Source organism: Capsicum annuum, chromosome 1 (assembly GCF_002878395.1).
Source record: "Capsicum annuum cultivar UCD-10X-F1 chromosome 1, UCD10Xv1.1, whole genome shotgun sequence".
NCBI classification, from domain to species: Eukaryota; Viridiplantae; Streptophyta; class Magnoliopsida; order Solanales; family Solanaceae; genus Capsicum; species Capsicum annuum.
Window position 1 is genome coordinate 115,694,026 of NC_061111.1, and position 24,026 is coordinate 115,718,051.

At 35.4% G+C, this 24,026-nt stretch overlaps 1 pseudogene; it reads left to right on the plus strand.

Annotated features, from left to right (window-relative positions):
• Nucleotides 1-7,133: 7,133 nt before the first annotated feature.
• Nucleotides 7,134-24,026, plus strand: part of LOC107853002 — a 39,338-nt pseudogene continuing 22,445 nt past the window's right edge.

Consider the following 24,026-nt stretch of genomic DNA (forward strand, 5'->3'; position numbering starts at 1 on the left):
TTATCTTTTGATTAAAATTCCCTTCATTGTAAATTAATATAAATTAATAATAATCACTTTTGCTCAAAAAAAAATTATTCAAAAATAACTTTCATATAAAATCAAAGTAGTAATAATTTCTAACTACACCCTTATAGTAAATATTTTTCAATTCTTTAATAATATATATAATAAATAGGATAATTTAATCAATAATAAATAGTATATTACCTTTATTATTTTTTTAGAGGACATGAAAAAAGATAATCAATAATTAAAATAGGGTGAATAAAATATTTTTTAAAGGGCGTGTAAATAATAAACACGATAAGTAAATGGACCGAATGAAACAATTTATTAATTTAATTTAATTATTATTTAATATTCTTATAGATCACTGTTAAGTTAGTTTATGTAAATCTTCTAAATTAAGGTTGTAACTATTGTTTTATATAGTTGAAGTCATTGAAATATTTTATTGTATTAGATTGAAAAAAAAAATTGCAAATACTCTTGTCACATGAAATTATAGGTGAAAATAAAACAATAAATATCAACACAAATTTATTTCTATCTATAACCGAGAAATTACATACGCACAAACTCATTAAAATGTCAATATATTCTATTTTTTATCACCATTGAATTGACATTATTAAAATATCATGATGTTATTTTATAAAGAGTAAATACATAACCACCCCCTGATCTTGTCCGAGTTTTTGCAAAAGGACACATAAACTTTAACTTCGACCTATTACCCCACGATTCTTTTTTATTTCGTTGCAAACACACCATTTTTCGCTGAATCTCAGTCACAACAAGGAGAGTGAAATACGCGTGCCAATCAGGTGTTGCCACATGCCAAATACGTTTAATTTCATATATTTTTATTTTTTTAATACAATTCTTCTTTTTATTTAATTTAACACCCCACCCCACCCCCTATTTCCTCCCACCCCCAATCCAGCACCTCCACCTCCCCCCATCCAGCATCTCCCCTCCCCACCCCTCGCGTCCAACACCTACCCCTCTCACCGCGTCCAGTACCTCCCCCTCCCTCTCGCTGCCTCGCGTCCAGCACTCTCCTCGTTTAGTTTATTTTTTTTGTTCAAATCAATTCAAAAGTTAGTTTTATGATTGTATTGAGTTTTAAGAATAGTAAAATGATTGAATTGAGTTTTAAAGATAGTTAAATGTGTTTTAATGAAGTTTTAATGTAGGAGCTTTAATGGAGCTTTAAAAAAAGAATTGTGACATGGTGTTGAAGAGCTTTAATGGTGTTGAAGAAGATATTGTGTTGAAGAAGAAATGGTGGGTAGTTAAATGATATGATTTAATTGCAAAATGAAGCTTTAATGATATGATTTAAAAAAAAAAACTTCAATGGAGGAGCTTTAATGGTGGCATTGTGTTGAGGAAGAAATAGTGGGGTTATGGTGATGATGATGATGTTGTTGTTGTGGGCGTAATTGATGTTGTGTGTTGTAATTGATGTTGTTGAGTGATGGTGATGAAGAAGAAGTTGGGGAAGAAGACAATGGTGAATGGGGGGTTGCGGGGTGGGGTGGGGGTGGGGGTGGGGGTGGGGGTAAGGGGTATGAAATAATTTTTAAAAATAAATAAATATTAATTTTTTTAAAAAATAAATATAAATTATATATTAAATTATTTTACACATGGCAACTTGTAATTGGTAAAAAAAAATTAAATTTGAGCCCTTTCACGCGCTTGTGGAGCGTGTGTACACGCAGGGGGTCAAAACGGTGTGTCTGCGTACACTCTATCCTCTCCAGATCCCACTAGGTGGGAATACACCGGGTATGTTGTTGTTATTGTTGTGACTCTTTTATAAAATACTGAATTACTTGTGGCCTTTTGATATATTCTAATTCTCCAATAATATTTTCTTCCGCACAAATAATTTTTTTTTAAAATTATCCAATTGTTTTATTAAGAACTTTAATAATTATAAAATTTATCAATAAAATATATTTAATAAGTTGGTCATTAGATTATGTTAATTATAAAGTAAAAAATATAATATAAATTATATTTTTTGAATTTAAATTATTATTTTTTATATCATGAGCACTAAAACTAATATATATATATATATATATATATATATATATATATAGGCATATTGTTTAATTTTTAGAAACGGTCAACTAGACATATACATATAACCAGTACGTCTTCATCATGATTATAAAAATAAAAATAACAATCAAGGCCGGCATTGATAAATCATTTTTCTTAAAGTTTAAACGAACTTAAAACAAAAATGAGGAATACGACGCTAATGGCTTACTATATTGCCTAAGCAAAGACCATGTCCTGTGAATTAGGATTGCCGAACAAGATGACTTATTTCGCAGGAAATTACATGCCCCTACGGGGGTAGCTTTGTACTTTTGCTACCCTAGCAAATTCTTTAAAGACTAACCTTAGTATAATATTTTTGCTCCTCTATACCTCAAATGTTGTTACGCTTTTCATGGTCATTTGTATCTCAATTTTTCTTTTTTTCTATTTTTCTTTTTCTTGTTGTATTTTACTATTTCTTGATTTTTTATTTTTTTTTTCTTATTTTAATTTTTTTTTTTCTTTGTTTTTTCTCTTTTTTTTTTCTTTTCTTAACCTTTATTTTTTTCTTCTCTTTTTCCTTTTTTTTTGAATCTTTATTTTTTTTTCTCAACTTCTATTATATTTTGTCAATGAACAAAAGTTGAATAATCTGCAAAGAGGATCTTCTTTCTTTGACATCAAAGAAAACTTAAGGGTATGACTTGTTGTTTGAAAGTCCTTTGAAATAAGTCTTGCCTCTAAGGCAAGAGTTATAAAACATCCCATAAATCAAGACACAATGTGGTAGTGTCAAGTCTTGCTCATGAAGCGTAACTTGTTGTTTGTAAATCTTTGAACTAAGTCTTGCCTCTAAGGCAAGAGTTATAGAGTATTTCATAAATTAAGGCATAATGAGATAGTGTTAACTCTTGCTCATAGGGAGTAACTTATTTTTTTGTGAGGTTCTTGGGCTAAGTCTAGATTTAGAAGTAAGACTTATAGATTATCTCAAGACACAGTATGATAGTTTCAACTCTTGCCCATAGGGTGTAACATGTTGTTTGAATGTTCTTGGACTAAGTCTTCCCTCTAAAGCTAGAGTTATAAAACATGTCATAAATCAAGACACAATGAATATGGTAGTGTCAACTCTTGCTCATGGTCATAACTTGATGTTTGAAAGTTTTTGGGTTAAGTCTTGCCTCTAAGGTAAGGGTTATTATAATGCCTTGATACTAACCCCTGAACATCACACGGTGTTTAGGAAAACACGTAGACCCAGAGCTAACCCATGGTATGTTCTTAGCACTGAATCAAGACAAATTTATTTAAAACATGAGCAAAAACTTAAATTTAATACTCTAAATTTTTTTGGATAGATAATATCAATAAAGTAATGAGGACAAAACATCAACTAAACTTACGAATATCTGAAATCAATTGACAAGTCTTGACAAGCCTTTAAACATATTGAAGAGCCACTAGGACGGGCTTCAGTTGACCCGAAAGAAAAACATATAGTCTGAGTCATAACTGAATTTTTGGATCTAAACATAATCTAGGTCCTCAGAATATAAGGACTCACCAATTGACGGGTGGTAAGAACTGGTGATCGCGGATAATCGTGTTGCTGAGGACAAATATCAAGACCTACATTATGAAATAATGTAGCCACACAAACATATATGTGGTCAGTACTTCTGGAATGTACTAAGTGTATGTGGGTGAATGCAATAAGTAAAATTAATACAAACTATAAGCTTAAAACATGCATGCTAAGTGTGGATAGACTCACCATATTCATCAATAAAATTAAATATTGAAATATCATAAAGCATATTTAGTAAAGCATAATCTAGTAAGGTTAGTGAGTCATTGCACTTAGTTTCTGAAATCATTATTTCTATAGGAGATTTTTATAACCGACATAAATTAAGTGAGTAAATATGGAGTCCAACATTTGACCATGTTGAGGAGGATTACTCTATAACTTACCATCGGTATAGAGCCATAACTGAAGTGATCACTAAGTTGAGCCCATTTTAGGTAAGGAAGACACTCTCTGGGGAGGATCCCTTTAACCTATGGTGGAACTTAGTTTCTAAGAAGTTGGGTGTACTAAACACGTATCCTTTCATTGCTAAATACTACTCCCAAAACATACTGTTGCTCATAATATATGGAATTCATTGTAAGTAAGCATGGAAGTCTATATGTTTAAAAAACAATCATGCTTCTGTTGCTAAATCATGTTTCATGAGTAAGCATATGAATTTCATATCATGAATATCATGTCTGAGATCATAAGATCAAAGTTTAAATCGTAATCATGATGTAATAGTCTATAATATGAAATAGTAAGTTTAAATTGCTTATAAATTGAATGAATCATGCTAAAATCATATACATTTACCAACTTATGGTATTTGATATCAAGAGCACTGAAATTTACTTCATGATACCAACTATATGAGTAAAAATATGGGTAAACAATGAATTTTTATAATAACTACAACTTAATTCATAGTAGAGCATCATAGTTTCAAAAGCATGTAAAGTGGGTACAAACCCTAATCATTATGTCTGTAAATTCATATGAAAGATAAACTTTTGGGCATAAGGATGAAATTATCAATTCTCTTGGGAGAAAATTTGAATTTAGGACCCTTGAGATTGAATTTTGAGAGAGACCCTTTCTTTTGGTGTTCTTAAGAGCATAGAAAGAGAGGAAATAGTGAATTTGTGTTATGGGGGTAAGGAAAAGTGTTTTAGTATCAGTTGTAGGATCATTTAAGATGTAAATGACCAACTTTACCTAAAAATTAAAGGAAATAGAATTTTGGCATCGCCGCGATCAGTGGCGTGCCACGCCCTTATCACGGCAACCAACTGGTGTGTGATGTGCAATAATTTCATGGAACTTTCAATGCTTAAAATGGTAAAAATATGCATTTACTTAGGTCATTTTTTTAGATATGATGTGTGTTTTCTATGTGTTGTAGGTAAATTAGGTTGAAAATGGTATGGGTTAGAATTGGATGAAAAAATCTAGAATAATTGAAGTACTGATTGGATCACGAGTCATTTAGTCACCTAACGACTCATGACCTCAGTCTTGATGATAACAGTGATCATAGTTGAGTTCCAGGAGTGAATGAAGACTGACCACGACTCGTAAAGTGTAACTATAAGTTGTGGTGTGAAGTTGTTCTAAGCACGGTGGCTAAAAGTCCTAAAGATTGACAAAAGATGCTCTAGTGGTAATGAATGAAGACCACGAGTCGAAATGACTGGCTACAACTCTTGGCGAGGAGTCGTTCTGACAATTGACTCAAAAGTCTTAAAAGTAAAAATCTACTGGAGTGATGATGACTTGCAGCATACGAATCATTATGTCACTTAATGAGTCGTAACCACGAAAAGCAAAAAAAGAGCTATGAAACAGGCAACGAGTCATTGCCAGTCCTAACGATTCATTGCCAGAGGCATGTCCACTGCCAACCTAGTTTTTCTATTTTGTTTTAATTAGGTTTCCTTTAGTATTTTGAGATACTATAATACCCTTGGGTTATTCTTGTATTATTTTACACACTTTGAGATATTTTTATGCATTTTGCCCTCTTTGATACTCTTGTTCTTGGTTTTTTTATTTTGTAATTAATCTGAGATTTTGGATTTTATTCTTTCATCATTGTGTAATAAATTCTATGATTTCTTTATTGAATTCCAGGGATTGTCGCATAACCATGAGCGGCTATCTCCTTAACTAGGGTTGTGAAAACCCTGATGGATTAATAAAGTATGGAAAGTACGAGGTTCGGTTAGATTATTGTTGCCACATATATTGTGATCTTCTTTGTATTAATTTCTTCCTTAGTTACTACAGAAGCTACAGAATTGCCTATATTCACAATCATCCTCACAAGGGAGTTAAATATTAGGAAAGAAGAGCACAATAATGATTCGAGGCTACTAACCCTCGTCTAATAGCTTGAGACTCACAAGGTGAAAGCTAAACTGGGATTGAAGATAATGCTTAGTAAGGCGACACCCTGAGACCCACAAGGTGAAGGATGAGATTTACCAATGAGTCCACAAGACAATAGGTGATACATATCTTGTCAGATTCTACATATGTAGCCTTGGGATAGTCGGTCTGAGTATGAGAATCTTATGGAGTTAATAAACCAGGGGGAATACAGTCCTAGTGTTCATTTCATATTATGTAACAACCAAATAAATCCAAAGATTGTTACTTTTTGTTGTTTTGATACAAATTCCCCCATTTACTTTTCCACACTGCTCTACTCTTTCAGCAAGTTTGAGATACAAGTTCATCCATTCCCTGTGGGATCAACCCCAACCTAGTTGGGTTAATAAATTTGACAGCGATCGCTTTATACTTTATGGAGGTATAAGTTTGGGCGATATCAAATTTTGATGCAGTAGAGGAATATGAAAAGAAAAATAATATTTAGGAGGATGAGGGGTCCAAAAATAAAGACAAGGGTGAGAATGAGTCGAGTAACACCTCAGTTGAAGTACACCCTCCTCCACCAGCCACCGACAAATACTTTTGAGATTGACTTTCACATGAATGAGATGAGAAATATAAAGAAAAAGCAAATCGGCACAGAGGATAAGTTTATTCACTTTTGGTGGATGGACAGTTTTATTATCTTTGAGAAAGAGGAGATTATTTGGGTAGTAGGAGTAGTAGGACCGAGTTTAGGTTGATTACGAAGGGCAGCCTGAACTTTTTGGCAAAAGTGTGGTGGATGATTATGCTTTATAGGTTGAGTCCCACATATAGGGACAATGTACTCATCCCAAATTGAACAACCTTGGTAGCTAGTATTATGGTAGGATACAATATTCACATGGCCTAGTTGATAACTAGAGAGATCTATAATTGGGCAGTAAGCACCAATGCAGTCCTAGCATTCCTTTATTTGCTGATGTAGATATGTTTAGATGCGGGAGTGCAAGAGATAACAAGGGTTGACATGTTTTTCCAGTCATGAGGTACTACAAATTTGAGGTTTATTCATGATGATTCAAACCCCTTCTCCAAAGTTGCAATGATGGGATCAACATTGCTTAGCGAGATACTTCGGGCTGAAGGGCACGTGATTGATGATACAGGGTTCATTGACATGGGTATGACCCTACTGAGACTACCTAATTTGAGCCTCAGACCTTGACAAATATAGCAGGTACTTCTCCGACTCTGACCCCACCACCTCCTATGGTACCACATCTATTTACTTCTAGATCGGCCACCGCCGGCTATGCATTAGTGATACAGTCATTCTTAGCTGAGGTAAGGAAGAGATTAGGCACCATGAAGTCATATGTGAAGCTTACTGAGGAGAGGGTTAATCCATGGGTAAAGAGAGAGATTATGAACAAGATGAGGAGCATATAGACTCGATTTAACAAGTTTGAGCATCATATTATCCAAAAACTAGAGGGTATCCAGTTCCAAATTTGGCGTGCGTACATGTTGAGCTAGACGTAATCCATAAGGCAGTTGAGGACCTGTATAATAGACCATTCCCTTTGATACCCATTATTAAGGAGATCCATAAGGTAGAGGAGATATTAGATATTTGGGGTGTTAAAGGTACAAAAATCGTGGTTGATGTTACTGATGGTGAAAGAGGTAAGAAGAGGAAGAAAAAAAGAGAACTAAGAAGACAAAGATTAAGGCAGTGAATGTAGATAGTATACAATCTGAGCGGGACAATCAGACCAGGGTTTGAGAGATAGTGATAGGAGCTAATAACTCCCAAGTTATTGGTAAGACGATCCCAGATGCAACCAAGTTAACTAGGAAAACTATTCCTACCCCACAGGTACCATTGATTGCATCGTCCACAGCTGCCATTATTGATGTGAGCATCCCAAACACCACCAGGACCACTACTGATGAGACAGGGGCCTGTTCATAGTCCCCATAATCTGATGTTTTATGAGCCGGTGCCTAGTGTGACTAGGTATGACTTTTCCCCCTTTGCTATATATTACAGTCACGCACTAAGGACAGTGAATAGTTTCTTAATTAGGGGTGGGGGTTTACCATATCACTTAGCCATCGTGGGTTTTTGTTTTCGTGTTTCTTTTCTCACTGGTCATAGTTTGAATGTAAAGTCGACATATCTAGAATAAAATTATTTTGTATTGTGTTTTGTGTTGTGTTGTGATTGTGATGTCTGTGTTGGTGTTTAATTAGGGCAAAAACACCATATAAGGGATCTACACCTACACCTATATAAAGCCTCAAATAGAGCCATATGAATACTAGCGGACTAACTATTATTATAAGTATTCTCAATTAGAGGTAGATGATCATCCTAATTTCCTTGAGACTCAATCACACAAGCTCTCAACATATCTTCTATAGTTTGGATAGTATGCTCTTCCTGACCATCTATCTGAGGGTGAAAAATAGTACTAAGCTTCACCTTGGTACAAAGGTCCTTCTGAAATGATTTCCAAAATTAAGAAGTAAACTGAGTACCTCAGTATGAGATGATGGATAAAGAAGTCCCATTTAGTTTTACTAACTCAGGTGGAGTCTTACTAACTCGCAAACATATAATTTAGCATAATTTTTAGCCATATCTGAGGACTTAGCTTGCAAGAAATGGGCTAACTTGGTCATTCGATCCATGATGACCCAAATTGAATCATGTTGACGCCTAGTTCAAGGAAGTCCCGTAATAACATCCATATTAATAACCTTCCACTTCCAATTAGGGTGCCTAATATCCTAAAGCGTGCCTCCTAGTCTTTGAGGCTCAACCTTTACTTGTTGACAATTGGGATACTTGGCAATAAACTCTTCTATGTCTGTCGTGATACCATTCTAGTAGTATACTTTCTACAAATTGTAATACATATTGGTGGCACAAGGGTAAATCAAATACTTGAAATCATGAGCCTCCACTATCATCCTATCTCTCAATCCATCAATATTGGGTACACACAGATGACCATGATAGCGATGAACACCATCTCCCCCTTGGGAGAAAACCTCTAACTTTTACTACAGGACTGCATCCATTAATTGACTAAGTATAAGGTCATTATGTTATTTTTATTTCACCTCTGCTATAAGTGACGACTCCAAACCATTGAGTACTATCAATCTACCATCATCTGTATCACACAAATGAACTCCCAAGAGAGCTAATCTATGCACCTTTTTGGTCTATGCACCTTTTTGGCTAAATCCTTCTTCTTTGCACCGTGGACTACACTACACATAGACAATCTACTCAAACCATCAGCCTCTATATTTTCTTTACCAAAATAATAAAACATATCCATGTCATAGTCTTTTAGAAACTCTAACCACCTCATCCGATGAAGACTCAAATCTTTATGGATAAGCACATACTGGAGACTCTTATGGTTGTGAAGACCTCAATATGCACTCCATATAATTAATGTCTCTAAATTTTCAAGGGGAACACAACTGCAGCTAATTCTAAAGCATGAGTTGTATAATTCTTCTTATGATCCTTGAGTTGGTTGTAGGCATACGCTATCATCTTGCTATTTTGCATTAAGAAATATCCTAGCCCAATTCCTGAGGCATCACAGTACACCACAAATCCATCTAACCCATCTAGCAAAGCTGATGCCAATGATAAAGCCAATCTATCATTCAACTCTTGAAAATTTTTCTCCCTTTTGTCTAAGTATTGGAACTTTACCTTTTTTTGTGTTAACTTAGTCAATGGTGCGGCTATTGAGGAAAACCCCTCAACAAATCTCCTATAATATCTGACTAAATACAAAAAGATCCTAATGATAGATAAGTAATATGCCTAGGCCAGTGCTTCACTACATTTGTTTTTGAAGGTCTATATGAATACCTTTCTCTGAAATCATATACCCCAAAAAGGTGATGGACTCCAATAAAAATTTATATTTACTAAATTTTGCAAACAACTGGTGATCCTTGAGAGTCTGTAATACTATTCTCAGATGGTCTGTATGCTCCTTCTCACTCTGAGAATAGATAACTATATCATCTATGAAGACAATGATGAACATGTCAAAATATTGCATGATAACCCTATCCATTAAATCCATAAAAGTTGCAGGAGCATTTGTTAGTCCAAAAGACATAAGCACAAACTCAAAGTGATTATATCTAGTTCTAAAGAAATTCTTTGTAATATCACATTCTCTGATATTCAACTGATGATATCCCCGACCTGAGGTCAATTTTTGAAAAACAAAACACCAGGCGGCCTGAAGCTGGTCAAATAGTCCATCAAGAGTATAGGGTACTTATTCTTAATGGTGGCCTTATTTGACTATCTATAATCTATACGCATTCTGAGAGTATCATTTTTTTCCACACGAATAACACTGGTGCGCTCCATAGAGAAATACCAAGTCTGATGAATCACTTATTCAAAAGGTCCTTAAGCTGTTATTTTAAATTCTTAAGTTTTACCAGAGCCATCCAATAAGGAGAAATGAATATGGGCTAGTGTAACACCCTGGATTTTTGGTCCTTAAAAATTTCTTGACCTTTGATCTCACTGTAAGATTACGACTCTCCCTATGAGTCATTGCGTGTATATATGAGTCATAGTACCCCAATTGTGTTTATAATAGTGTGCTAGCATGAAGTTTCTAATGTGACTATGACTCAGATTTATGAGTCGTAAAGACTCTATACGAGCCATATAGTCCTAAACTGTAGACTGACCAGTAAGGGCTGCCTAATTTACTGCCTTAATAACGACTAGACTCAATGAGTCGTAATGACTCTATATGAGTCATAAGTTACCAGTCGTAGGGTGAATAGTGGGTATCCAAAAGTTTTTGTCTTGATTACGACTCATAGGGTCACTTTACAAGTTGTATGGTGACCCGTAGTTAGTGGCGACTATTTTTCAACTTTTAATTAAGGGCACTTTGGATATTTCCCTCTTCCCCAGTCATAACCCATGGCTTAAAACCACTTTAGGGTATCATTATCACTCAAAAATAAATCAAAACAACTTCTCAAACTCTTTCAAATCTTCAAGGTCAAGAACACTTAGGTTTCCAAGAAGTTGGTCACTTAGGGCTATCAATGGTGATTTTTCTCCAAAGTTGTGATACTTTCCGGCATGATACTCTTCCCCACATCTTATTTTATAAGAAATATGTGTTTTAAATAGTTTAATTATAGGGATTTAAATGTAGTTTTTAACATGGATTGAGGGTTTTGGAATGGTTAACCCTTGAATTTTTTTCCATAGTTTTCATAAGTTATTCGTACTTTGAATTGAATGTTTTTGAACAATGGGGTGTATGGGTGTGGGAATTGGAATAGGGGTAGAGATATTTCTCCCAAATTGATGTTTTGAACTTGAAATTGATTTTAAACAGTTGTGTTCCCTCAATTCACTTGTGTAAATAGCTTTAAATTGAGAAATAGCCACTTGGCTTGGATTACTCACCTATACCATTGCATTGCTTAAATGGTTAACCAATGAACATAGATTTTGAAAGCCTTGTTGGCTATGTTTTGATTTAATGAGCAAATGGGGTCGAGGCATTCCCCCGATTTGATTTGTTAAACTAAATAAGGTCAAGGCATTCCTCCAACTTAACTTAAAGAACAAAGGGGGTTGAAGCATTCCGCAGAGTTAATGGAATTATAATGGCATAACTGGGAGCTTGCAAGTGTGGTATGATGATACCTATAGTGTGACTTAATTTATAATTCCTTGGTAAATGAATAGGTTACGTGAAACTTATTTATATTAGGATTAATGGGGGTTATGTAGCTAAGATGTGGAGGTGTGAGTCTCGAATGACTTATAATGAAAACTCACATTTGTCGATGTTATAGTTGGTCGTGATGACTGTGTGTATGGTTCATACTATTAATATATTTGTATATAAGATTAATATGGTCGGGACATTCCCTGATTTTCCTTGATACCTTCGGTTCATGCGGCTAACACATACTGGGGCTCTTTACTACTGTGAGTTCTTCTGGGTTACTCGGGTTAGGCAATCTATGAGAATCAATCCTCCAACCTTTAATGGCTCTAATATTGAGGAGGATCCTCAAAGGCTCAAATATGAGATAGAGAAGATCTTCTGAGTTATGCATACTTTTGTCTCCAAAGGCATGGAAATTACCTCATATGAATTGGAAGATGTGGTATAGCAGTGTATGAGGTGTGTGATCAGTTTAGGGGTGATGATACAGAGTTGGCACTATGGGATGAATTTTCTGGTACCTTCCTGGATTATTTCTTTCCTTAGGAGTTGAGAAGCCTAAAGCTAAGGAGTTCGTGAATCTAAAATAGGGTAGGATGTCTGTGAAAGAGTATGGCCTAAAATTTCATCAGTTATCTTGTTATACTCTTGAGCTAGTGTCAAGCATGAGGGCTAAGATAAGAAAGTTTGCTTTGAGTTTGTCTCGAAACTTGGTGCTGGAGTACAAGGTCACCTTAATGAATAGTAACATGGATATATCTAGGCTAATGGTGTGTATGCAGTAGGTTGAATATGAAAAGAAGAAACAAACTCATATAGGGAAGAGTCAAGGTAATAGGTCCATATATTCTGAGAAAGATGGAGGCCAATAGAATAATAAATAGATGGCAGGCAATGGTCTAAAAAAGTGGGTAAACTCTGGTTCTTATTCTACGACTAGTGTTTTCTATCCTAAGTTATCCAGCGATCCCCCTTTCAGAGAAATAGTGGGTTTAAGGCATAGGGTGTCTAATCTCAGCCAATGGGTCCCAGTCCGCTCTATCATATCCTTTTTGTAGATTTTATAGTTAGTTGCACCATGGTTTTTGTGCTGAGTGAAGAAATAAGTTTTTTAGATGTGGCTATCCTAGATATATTCAGAGAAATTTTCCTTCAGGTAATGTTGCCATTGGGGCTAATAAGGTTCCAATTGTTTTTTCATCAGCTCCTCTACCAAAGGGTTCTACTTTTGGCTCTAACAATGGTCGAAACTGTCTTTATGCTCTTGCCACCCAATTAGGTTCTGAGGCATCTCTTGATGTTGTTAATGGTACACTAAAATTTTTCTCTTTTTATGTATATTATTTACTTAATCCTGGGTTTAGTTTTACTTATATGAACCGCTATTCTCGATCCCTGTTCTGTGTCTACTTTAGTGAGTGACTCTATTGTGTTTAGAAAAGTCTATAGAGGATGTGTGGTAACTATCTATGATAGAGAGACATTGGTGGATTTGATAGAGTTGGAGATATTAGATTTTGATATTATCTTAGGGATAGATTGGCTCTATTCGTGCTATGTTTCTCTTGATTGTAGGACCCGAAGGGTTAGTTTCCAATTCTTAAATAAACTAGTAATTGAGTGGGGAGGGAGTTCCCTAGTACCTAAGAAAAGGTTCATCTCTTATCTTAGAGCCTAGAAGTTGATTTCCAAAGGGTGTATTTTTCACTTGGTATGAGTTAAAGATTCTAACTAAGAGGGTCCTTTTTTATAATCTGTCCCTGTGGTCTGTGAGTATCCTAAAGTATTCCCTAATGATCTTCCTGGTGTTCCTACCAATAGGGAAATAACCTTTAGGGTTGATTTTTTACCGGGCACTCATCATATCTCTATCACTCCTTACAGAATGGCTTCAGTTGAGTTGAAAGAACTTAAGGAGCAGTCAAAAGATCTTCTTGATAAGGGTTTTAACTCCCTAGTGTTTCTCCATGGTGTACTCTTGTACTTTTCATACTTAAGAAGGATGGTCCCTTCAAATGTTTATAGATTACCTTTAGTTGAATGAGGTGACAATAAAGAATAAGTATCCTCTTCCTAGGATTGATAACTTATTTGACCAACTCTAGGGTTCTAAGTCCTTTTCTAAGATTAATCTTTAGTTGGGTTATCATCAGTTAAACATTAGGGAGGTGGTATCCCTAAGACTGCTTTTCGTATGGCTATTATGAGTTTTTGGTTATGTCTTTTGGATTGACTAATGCCCCGATGGTGTTTATGGATCTTATGAGCTAGGTATTCTACTAGTTTCTGAACATATTCATCATAGTATTTATTGATGACATTTTGATGTATTCAAAAAGTAAGGAGGATCATGTCAATCACCTTCATATAGTATTGCAAACTCTTAAGGATAAATAGTTATATGCTAAGTTCTCAAAGTATGAGCTCTGGTGTAAAGCTGTTACATTTTTGGGTCATTTTGTTTCTACTGAAGGGACCATGATGGATCTAAAAAAAGTTGCAGTAGTTAAGAAGTGGCCTAGACCTACGAATCCAACCGATATTTGAAGCTTCTTGGGTTTGTTCAGATATTATAGAAGGTTTATGGAGAGTTTCTCATCTATTGCTTCTCCATTAACTAGACTAGTTTAGAATAAGGTAAAGTTTTTGTGGTTCGATGCTTGTGAGGGTAGCTTTGAGAAGTTGAAGGATAAGTTGACTTCTGCTCCTATTTTGACCCCGCCTAAGGATATTGATGGTTTTGTTGTTTATTGTGATGTATTACGTGTGGTACTAGGTTATATGTTGATGCATCATTGCAAGGTGGTTGCATATGGCTCTAGGAAGTTGAAGTGCATGAAAAAAATTATTCAACTCATGATTTGTAGTTGTTACCTATGGTGTTTTTTCTCTAAAGATCTGGCGCCATAACTTGTATAAGGTTCATGTTGACATCTTCTCAGACCATAAGAGTTTGCAGTATTTATTCACCCAGAAGAAGTTGAATCTCAGGAAAAGGAGATGACTTGAGTTACTCAAGGACTATGACATGAGTCTTCTTTATCACCCAGGTAAAGCTAACGACGTTGCTAATGCTCTTAACAGGTTTTCCATGGGGAGCTTGTCTCATGTAGTTAGCTAATCTTGGAGTTCATCTCTTAGATTTTGAGGATGATGGTGTGATTATTACAAAGGTGGTAAAGTCATCTCTTAGTTCGGGGGTAGAGGAGAAATAGGTTTTGGATCGTATTTTGATGTAGATCAAGAATGATGTGGGTCACCAAAAGGTGATAGATTTTGAGATTGGTGGTGACGGTATCTTGAGGTACCAAGGTAGACTATGTGTTCCCGATGTTGTTGGGCTGTGAGAAAAGATTTTAGCTAAGGCTCATACGTCGAGGTACACTGTTCAACCTGGTTCGACGAAGATGTATCATAAATTGAAATAGATATATTAGTAGAGTAACATGAAAAGGGATGTAGCCAATTTTGTAGCCAAATATATGGTGTATCAGCAAGTAAAGGTGAAGCACTTGTGGCTTGGTGGTTTGTCTCAAGAGATTGTGTAGCCCGTATGGAAATAGGAAGTGATTAATATGGATTTCATTACCGGTCTTCCATTGTATCATCATCAGTTTGATTTGATTTGGGTCATCGTGGATTGGATGACCAAGATCGCTTACTTTCTGCTAGTGAAGACTAACTATTCGGCAGAGGATTATGGTAAGCTCTTCATTCAGGAGATTATTAAGTTGCATGGTGATCTAGTCTCTATTATATATGATCGTGTACGCACTTCTCATCTCACTTTTGGTGCTCATTCTAGAGAGTTTTGGGGACTAAAGTGAACCTTAGCACCGCTTTTCATTCTCAAATGGATAGACAAGCAGAGAGGGCTATTCAGACTTTAGAAGATATACTAAGGTCTTGTGTGTTTTATTTTGGTGGTAGCTGGGTTGATCATTTGCTTCTCATAGAGTTTGTATATAATAATAGCTATCACTCTAGCCTTGGGATGGCTTTTTTTTAGGCTCTTTATGGTAAGAGATGAGGATCTCCTATTGGGTGGTCTGAGGTTGGTGAGAATAGGTTGTATGGTCCCGACTTGGTTTAACAAGCCATGAAAAATGTGAAGGTGATTCGGAGTAGGCTTAAGATCGCCCAAAGTTTTCAAAAGTCCTATGTGGATTTAAGGCAAAAGGACTTGGAGTTCGATGTGGATGATTTGGTGTTCTTAAAGGTGTCTCCCATGAAGGGAGTGATGCAGTTTGGGAAGAAGGGAAATCTCAATCCCTGTTATATTAGTATATATCGTATTTTGAGGCTAGTGGGTAATATGGATTATGAGTTGGAATTACCTTTGAGTTTGGGTTCCATTCATGTAGTGTTTTACCTTTCGATATTGAAGAAGTGCGTAGGTGATCCTTCCTTGGTTGTTCCTTTGGAGAATGTTTGTCTTTTGAATTCCTTGTTTTATGAGGAAACCCCAGTAAAGATTTTGGATAGGCAAGTCTGTCATTTGAGGACTAAGGATGTGGCTTTAGTGAAGGTTCTATGGAGGAACCAAAAGGTTAAAGAGGCTACTTGGGAAGCTGAAGAGGACATAAAGTCCAAATATCCATTCTTGTTCCCCGCTTTGGATAATAGTGCTTGAGGTATGTGTATTCCTTAATATCTTTGTTTTTTTTGTCTTTGTTAAAGGAAAGTGTAATTGTGTTCTATGTTAAATCATACTAAGGGATGCCTAGCTTGATTATTTGGGGATGAATGTCCTAAGGGGGAGAATGTAACACCCCAAATTTTTGGACCCTTAAAATTTCTTGACCTTTAAGCTCACTGCCCAGAATATGACTCTCCCTATGAGTCGTAGGATGTCTATACGGGTCGTGGTACTCCAATCATATCCAAACCAGTATGTTAGCCTAAAGTTTCTGTTGTGACTATGACTAAAGGTTTATGAATCATAAAGACTCTATATGAGTCATATAGTCCCAAACCGTAGCCTGACCAATAAAGGTTACCTAAGTTACTACCTTGATCATGACTAGACTCAACAAGACGTAATGACTGTATATGAGTCGTAAGGTACTAGTCGTAGGGTGACCAATGGGTACCCAAAAGTTTTTGTCTTGATGATGACTTTGACCCTACTAGTCGTAGTGCCATTTGACGAGTCGTATGGTGACTTGTAGTTACTGGCAACCATTTTTTATCTTTTAATTAAGGGAACTTTGGACATTTCCCCTCTTTCCCAATCGTGACCCAAAACATAAAACCCCTTTAGGGTATCATTATCACTCTAAAAAAATAAAAATAACTTCTCAAACTCTCTAAAGTCTCCAAGGTCAAGAACACTTAGGGTTTCCAAGAAGTTGGTCACTTAGGGCTCTCAAAGGTGATTACTCTCCATAGTTGTGATACTTTTAGGAATGTTACTCTTTCCTGGATCTTATCTTATGAAAAAAATGTGTTTTAAACGGTTTAATTGTATGGAATTGAATGTGGGTTTTGACATAGGTTGAGGGTTTTGGAATGGTTGACCCTTGAATTATTTTCCCATGGTTTTCATAAGTTGTTCATGCTTTGAATTGAATGTTTTTAAACTAATGGGGTGCATGGGTGTGGGAATCGAAATGGGGGTAGAGGTATTTCCCCCAAATTTATGTATTGAACTTGGAATTGGTTTTGAATATTTGTGTTCCCTCAACCTACTTGTGTAAATAGATTTAAATTGTGAAATTATCACTTGGCTTGACTTACTCACCTATGCTATTGCATTGCATAAATGGTTAAACAATGTTCATGGATTTTGAAAGCCTCGTTGGCTATTTTTTTATTTAATGAAAAATGGGGGTCGAGGCATTCCCCTAATTTGATTTGATAAACTAAAGGAGGTCGAGGCATTCCTCTAATTTGAATCAATAAACAAAGGGGGTCGAGGCATTCCCGCAAGTTAATGGAATTGTAGTGGCATAGTTGTGAGTTTGCAAGCGAATGGTATGACAATACCTGTGGTGTGCCCTAATGTATAATTCCTTGGTTAATGAATGAATTATGTTAAACTTGTTTTAGTTGGGCTTAATAGGGGTTATGTAGCTAAGCCGTGAAGTTGTGGGTCTCGAATGACTTATACTGGAAACTCACATTTGCCGACGTGAGAGTTTGTCTTGATGACCATGTGCATGGTTCACACTATTGATATATTTGTATCTAGGATTGGCATGGGGTCAGGGCATTTTCTGGTCTTCCTTTATACCTTCGATTCGTACGGCTAACATGCACTAGGGCCCTTTTACCAGGGAGAGCTAAAACGATATAGCTCGTGGGTGCCTATTTATGAATTTTGAGCTACATAGTCTAGGATAATGATTTACTATCATGATAAACCTTGTTCCTTACCTAGCATGTTATTTATATATGTATATGATGATGTGTGCATGGTTTTGAATTGTATTCTGACTTGGCATTATTTTATCCTCTCCCTGAGTTACATGCTAATGCTTACCCCACTAACCATCCCCGAATGTTGTGTCACCACGCGATGCAGGGTCCGAAGGCACTTTTATTTTTCCTGTGCAGTGATAGGTGCCCAATGGGTCTTTTAGGTATCATCTTGAAGTGGTGAGCCTTCTTCTTCCAGAAGGCCCGTTACTTCTTGGTTTTTGTATGACACAGACTATTTCCTTTCTTGACTCTTTTTGGGTATTATTGGGGGTGTCCTAACTTAGATTGTTTTTGGATTAGTAGAGGCTTTGTGGATATTACTGTGGATTGGGTATTAATGTTGACACTCTTAGATGTCTTTGATCTTATTATTTTCTATTTTATTATATGTTCAAAATTCATCCACTGCTAGTTGTGTTATGTTCTATTTGGCTAGGAAAAAGGGGTGGTCTCCGGTCCTTGGTGGATTTGTGATACCCGTCATGGCCAAACCCTGGTTTGGGTCAAGACAACTAGGTATTCGAAAGAAGATCAACCCTATATCAATTTCTCTATTGGGAAGTACTCCGGACAAATTCTCTGGAAAGACTTTGGGAAATTCATTAACTATATGAATTGACTGGAAGATTAGGGTCTCAGACTCAGTATCTTTAGCCCAAACTAGATGATAGATACACTCTTTTAAGATTAACTTTCTAGGCTTAAGATAGGAGATGAACCGACCCTTAGAAATGATTGAATTGCCCTCCCATTTGAGGACTAACTCATTAGGAAACTGAAATTTTACAACTCAGATATGATAATCAACTGAGGCATAACATGAATGAAGCCAATCCATGCCAAGGATGACATCAAAATCTATCATCCTAATTCTATTAAATCTGCTGAAGTAACCTTATGGAGGACTATAATAGGACACTTCTGTAAACTATTCTAGCAATAACTGACTCACCAACTGGGGTGAAAACTAAAAATTTCTTGGAAAGACTTTTGAGATTTACGTCAATATTCATAGTGATAAGTAGGGTTATAAAGAATAGTTTTGACCCCGGGTCTAACAACACATAAGCATTAAGATGAAAGACACATAGCATACCAGTGACCACATCTGGGGAGATCACTTATTCCTGGCAGAAGGATAAAGAATAAAATAAATTCTAACACTAACTGCCATTGGTACTAGATAATGTGCCCTACTGCTGAGTTGGGCATCCTGACTGAGCTACTGAAGTAGTGGACTAGGGCTGAAGGTGAGCATCTCTATTCCCCTACTTAGTCAATAGGAATTCTCTAAGCCTATGGCCTAGATTAGCACAATAGTAACAACCATCCCTACCCATTATGAACTCACCAAGATAATTTCTACCACACTTTCTGTAGGTTGGATTTGTAGACACGTAAGTTTGTCCCTCCCCAAAATTATTTTTTACTATTTTTTACCCTGTCTTACCACGTACTTTCGCCCATGTGATAAATTCCACACAATAGTCCAAAAAATTCTTAACAATTTTTAACACCTCATCCTAAAAAAAATAACAACCTACCATAACAACTTTGACACATCACACCCCTACCTCACCACTCGTACCCCTACTCGTGTATCCCTTCCTTCATATTTTGTTTTCATCTTTAAAAATATAGACACACACTATACATAAGAAAAGGGGAGAATTAATCAAAAATAAGGGACCTCATTGGAATTCACTCCACTCGAAAATTATACATACTCTCACAGTTTCCATATACACTTAAATATACAAACACACAACTGACAGAGAAAAGAGAATTCGATAGAGATTCACCATCCATACAACCTCACTGATACACATACCCAGGAACTCACTAATACCAGAATAATACACGCACGCACACACTGGATAGAAAAAAGCACACAAAGACACATAGCCAAGCGAAATAGAAAGAGAGAATCGAAAGACAGAAATCAAAGAGAGAATGAGTGAAACTCAGAAAAGAGAAAATGTATTGGATAAATCTCTTTATTAACAACCAAAAAACCCGTTGGGAGGATGTATCCAACGATTCCCATCGGGAAACCACAAGCTCCACGTCAAAATCTCCAAAATCAAGCCTATGGGTATAATTCTAGCGAAATCTTTTGGTAGCAACCCAAAATTGACCCAATCAGCCCGTAATTCTACTAATATAGAAAAATTCATCGAAAACCAGAGCTTTTCAAAGCTCCAACAACACAAAAGCAGTAGCTCCAAGCTCTAGCCGTCCAAACCCACCAGAAAAAGGCAAAGTTTCACTGAAAATGCGTACGGGTCTTCTGTGCTTTTCATAATTTGGTTTTGAGTTAATAAAAATAGAATGAAGGGATTATATCGAGGCTAAAATTGTTCATTCATTGAGGTTCGGTTCAAGATTCTAATCACGATCTTAGTCAAAAAGAGAAATTTTAATTGAAAGTGACGTTAAGCTCCACTTCTCATCTCATTCTCACTTAATTTTATTATTTAATGCTATGCGTGATGAATTCAAATTGTGTGAAGTTTGTTCCATGTGATTTTGTGATTTTTGGATCATAAATATTGGTTGTTGATATCGATTGATCAAACGTGTGAATTGAATAATTAAAAGATTTGGGGTTCATTTGAGGTGGGGATTAAAAATTGATAAAAGTGACCATAGTTGTGCTTTGATTTGTTATTAGTGATTTATTTTGGAATAATCATTAATTTTATCAGACTTGATAATATCATGATAGGCCGAAATGAATAGACAAATGGTAGTTTGGGTAGGCAAATTTAGGGATTATGGTTTGTTGAATGTTTGAATGTGTGTGTGAATAATTCTTTATACTTTATTGAAAAAATTAAAAGTGTATTCATTTAGCCAGGGAATGCCTCAAGGTCATTTGTATTCATTCGCTGGGGAATGCCTCGAAGTATTATGTACATAGAAATGTTTGTGATCAAGGCTCGAGGCACCGGGTGGAGCGTAGTTTAAGATTAGCATAGGTTTACATTTTAGGACCTTTTTATTTGGGTTTGTAATAAATTAGACTGGATACTATTTTTGGTTTTGTTTGTTTTCTTGTTGTGTGTTTTATTTGGTTTGTACATTTCATAGTGTATACTAGCAAATATATTCCATGAAGTGATCGTGGTCGAACCACGGGATCGAAGGGTGCCTAACACCTTCTCCTCAGTCAACAGAATTCCTTAGCCAAAATCTCTACCGGCAAACCGGTTTTAAAGAGTCAAAATTAGTTTTAAAAAAGAATTTTCAAAGGTAATTTGGCACACCTGATTATGCCAAGTGGCGACTCTGAGTTTAAATGTAAATAATCCTTTTTGAAATAAATTTTATTTTTTTTCACTTAATAATAAAACCCTTTTCGAACTTAAAATCAAATCTTTTTGCTACAAATAGGGTGTGACAGCTTTGGCGACTCTGCTAGGAATTTTTTGAAATTCGAGCTAATTTTTTGAGTTGTATCGGCTCAGTTTGACACTATAGGTGTATAGACATTTTGTTTGTGTTTGTGTTATTGTTTTATCAATGTTGAGTGCCTACGTGCTACGTATTTACAGTTTTTCTCTCATATGTTGCCACTTTATATTTGGCATCATGTGCATTACCCGAGTCATTCTTTCCGCAATAAGTCTTAGAATACACGCCGTGTACACGAACTCTAGTTGAGTCATCCTTATTTTAGGATAGAAAGCCGTCGAATGTATGAAGTAGTTGGAAAGAAATCATAGACACTATCGACCATATGCGCCCCCGAACAACCTTGTTAGTGGACCCCAGCCTAGGTCAGCCTTTAGGTCATGTTTATCTGCATCATATTGAGACCTAGTGGGACCCACTTGTTACTTTATAGGATATTCACCCATAAAGCATCCTTACATGCTAATTGTTACATCTTTGAGGATAACAGGATCATTTGACAAATTGATTTGGGGAAAACATGTGTTAGAATAAAAGGAGTGTGTGTTTAAGCAAGGAAAAAGAAAATAAAACATAGAGTTTCATAGTTTATTTTAGTGTTCTTTATGATTTTGGTTTTTCATAATTCAAAAATTCAAAAAACAAAATTTGCCTTTTGCACTCATTTACTCAAAAAACAAAAAATCAAAAAGATTTTGTCTTTGTTTCCTTCAGCAAATATTCATAATTCAAAATTTTCAAAAGGTTTTTTGAATATGTTCTTTTTATAAAGAAAATTCAAAATTATGGTAGAAGTTTTATACATTTCATATAACGAAAATACCAAAAAGATTTTTTCTTCATAGTTGGTGTAATTTTGTGTGAAGTGTCAAATTGAAAACTCAAACAATATTTTATTGACGTTTTCCATTGTCTGTGTTTGGTCGTGTCTCTCAAGTTAGGGTTCAGTTTGTTATTTAATCCTTAATTGTCCAATTTGGATGAACTACACACACTTGATTCTCCTCTCTCAGGAGTGAGATACGTAGGCAGTCCTTCCAGGGTTCAGTGATCTTATTTAAAAAATTAAAAAAAAAAAAATTCGTCACTCTTTATTAGAGTAGGTGTCATATATATCTCTAAAACAAAACCACAAAAATATTTTTCTTTAATAGTTTCAAGTTTCATTTTTGTATGAAATTTAAAATTGAAAACCCAAAAAAAAATTTCTTTGGTAATCATAGGTTTTATTTTGTATAGGAATCTGAAAAATTCTAAAAGATTTCCTTCACTCTTCATTTAGAGTAGGTGTCATATACATCTCTAAAAGAAAACCACAAAAATATTTTCCTTTAATAGTTTCAAATTTCATTTTCGTATGAAATTCAAAATTGAAAACCCAGAAAGATTTTTCTTTGGTAATCATAGGTTTCATTTTGTATAGGAATCTGGAAAATTCAATAAGATTTTCCTCACTCTTCATTTAGAGTAGGTTTCATATACATCTCTAAAAGAAAACCATAAAAAATTCTTTAATAGTTTCAAGTTTCCATTTTCGTATGAAATTCAAAATTGAAAAACTAGAAAGATGTTTTATTTGTAATCATAAGTTTCATTTTATATAGGAAGCTAAAAAATTCAAAAAGATTATCATCAATTCTTTTGACAATTTGTTATTTCTTTTCTTCTTAAAGTTTCAAGAAAAAGAAAGAGAGTTGATAGGTCGTTTTGTGGTCAAACATCATGAACTACGCACACCTCATCCTCCAATCTCAGGAGTGAGATACGTAGGCGCCCTTCTTAGGTTCGGTGATTTTTTCAAAAAAAAAACAGAAAGAAAAAGTTTTGAGAAAGTATTGAACTCTAACACGTTTGTTTTTTCTTATTCAGTTAGTTTAAAGTGATTGATTTATGGTATTCTGACTGTTCCTTCACGTCAAACCAAATCCAAGGAAGGGTTAGTTATGTTCAACAAGAATATAGATAGTGACGTCATGAATCAAACAAAGAGTCAGGAAAATAAGAGTTTAAAGTAAGAGATTGGGAGACTAAGGCAACAAATACCAGAAATGCACCGAGCTTGGGCCAGTAGGTTGCCTCCTCCTTCATTTCCCACTATTGATCCTACAAATACCTTGAGTTTTCCACCAAAGTTACTAATTCAGTTTCCTACTATTGTTGATGCACCGCAACATGACTCAGAATTTGCTCTAAGCCAAAAGCATCCCAATACTTCTACTACTCTTTCTATAGCTCCTTAGTTTAAGCCTGCTATATTCATAATACCACATGTTGTCTGTGATTTTATTGCTCAATCCTCTATTGAGGCTTCTATATTGGTATACCCACGGGTTGTGTTTCCCTATGCTGCTAGTGGACCCATGTTCAATACTTTTTGTGATATTTGTTATACT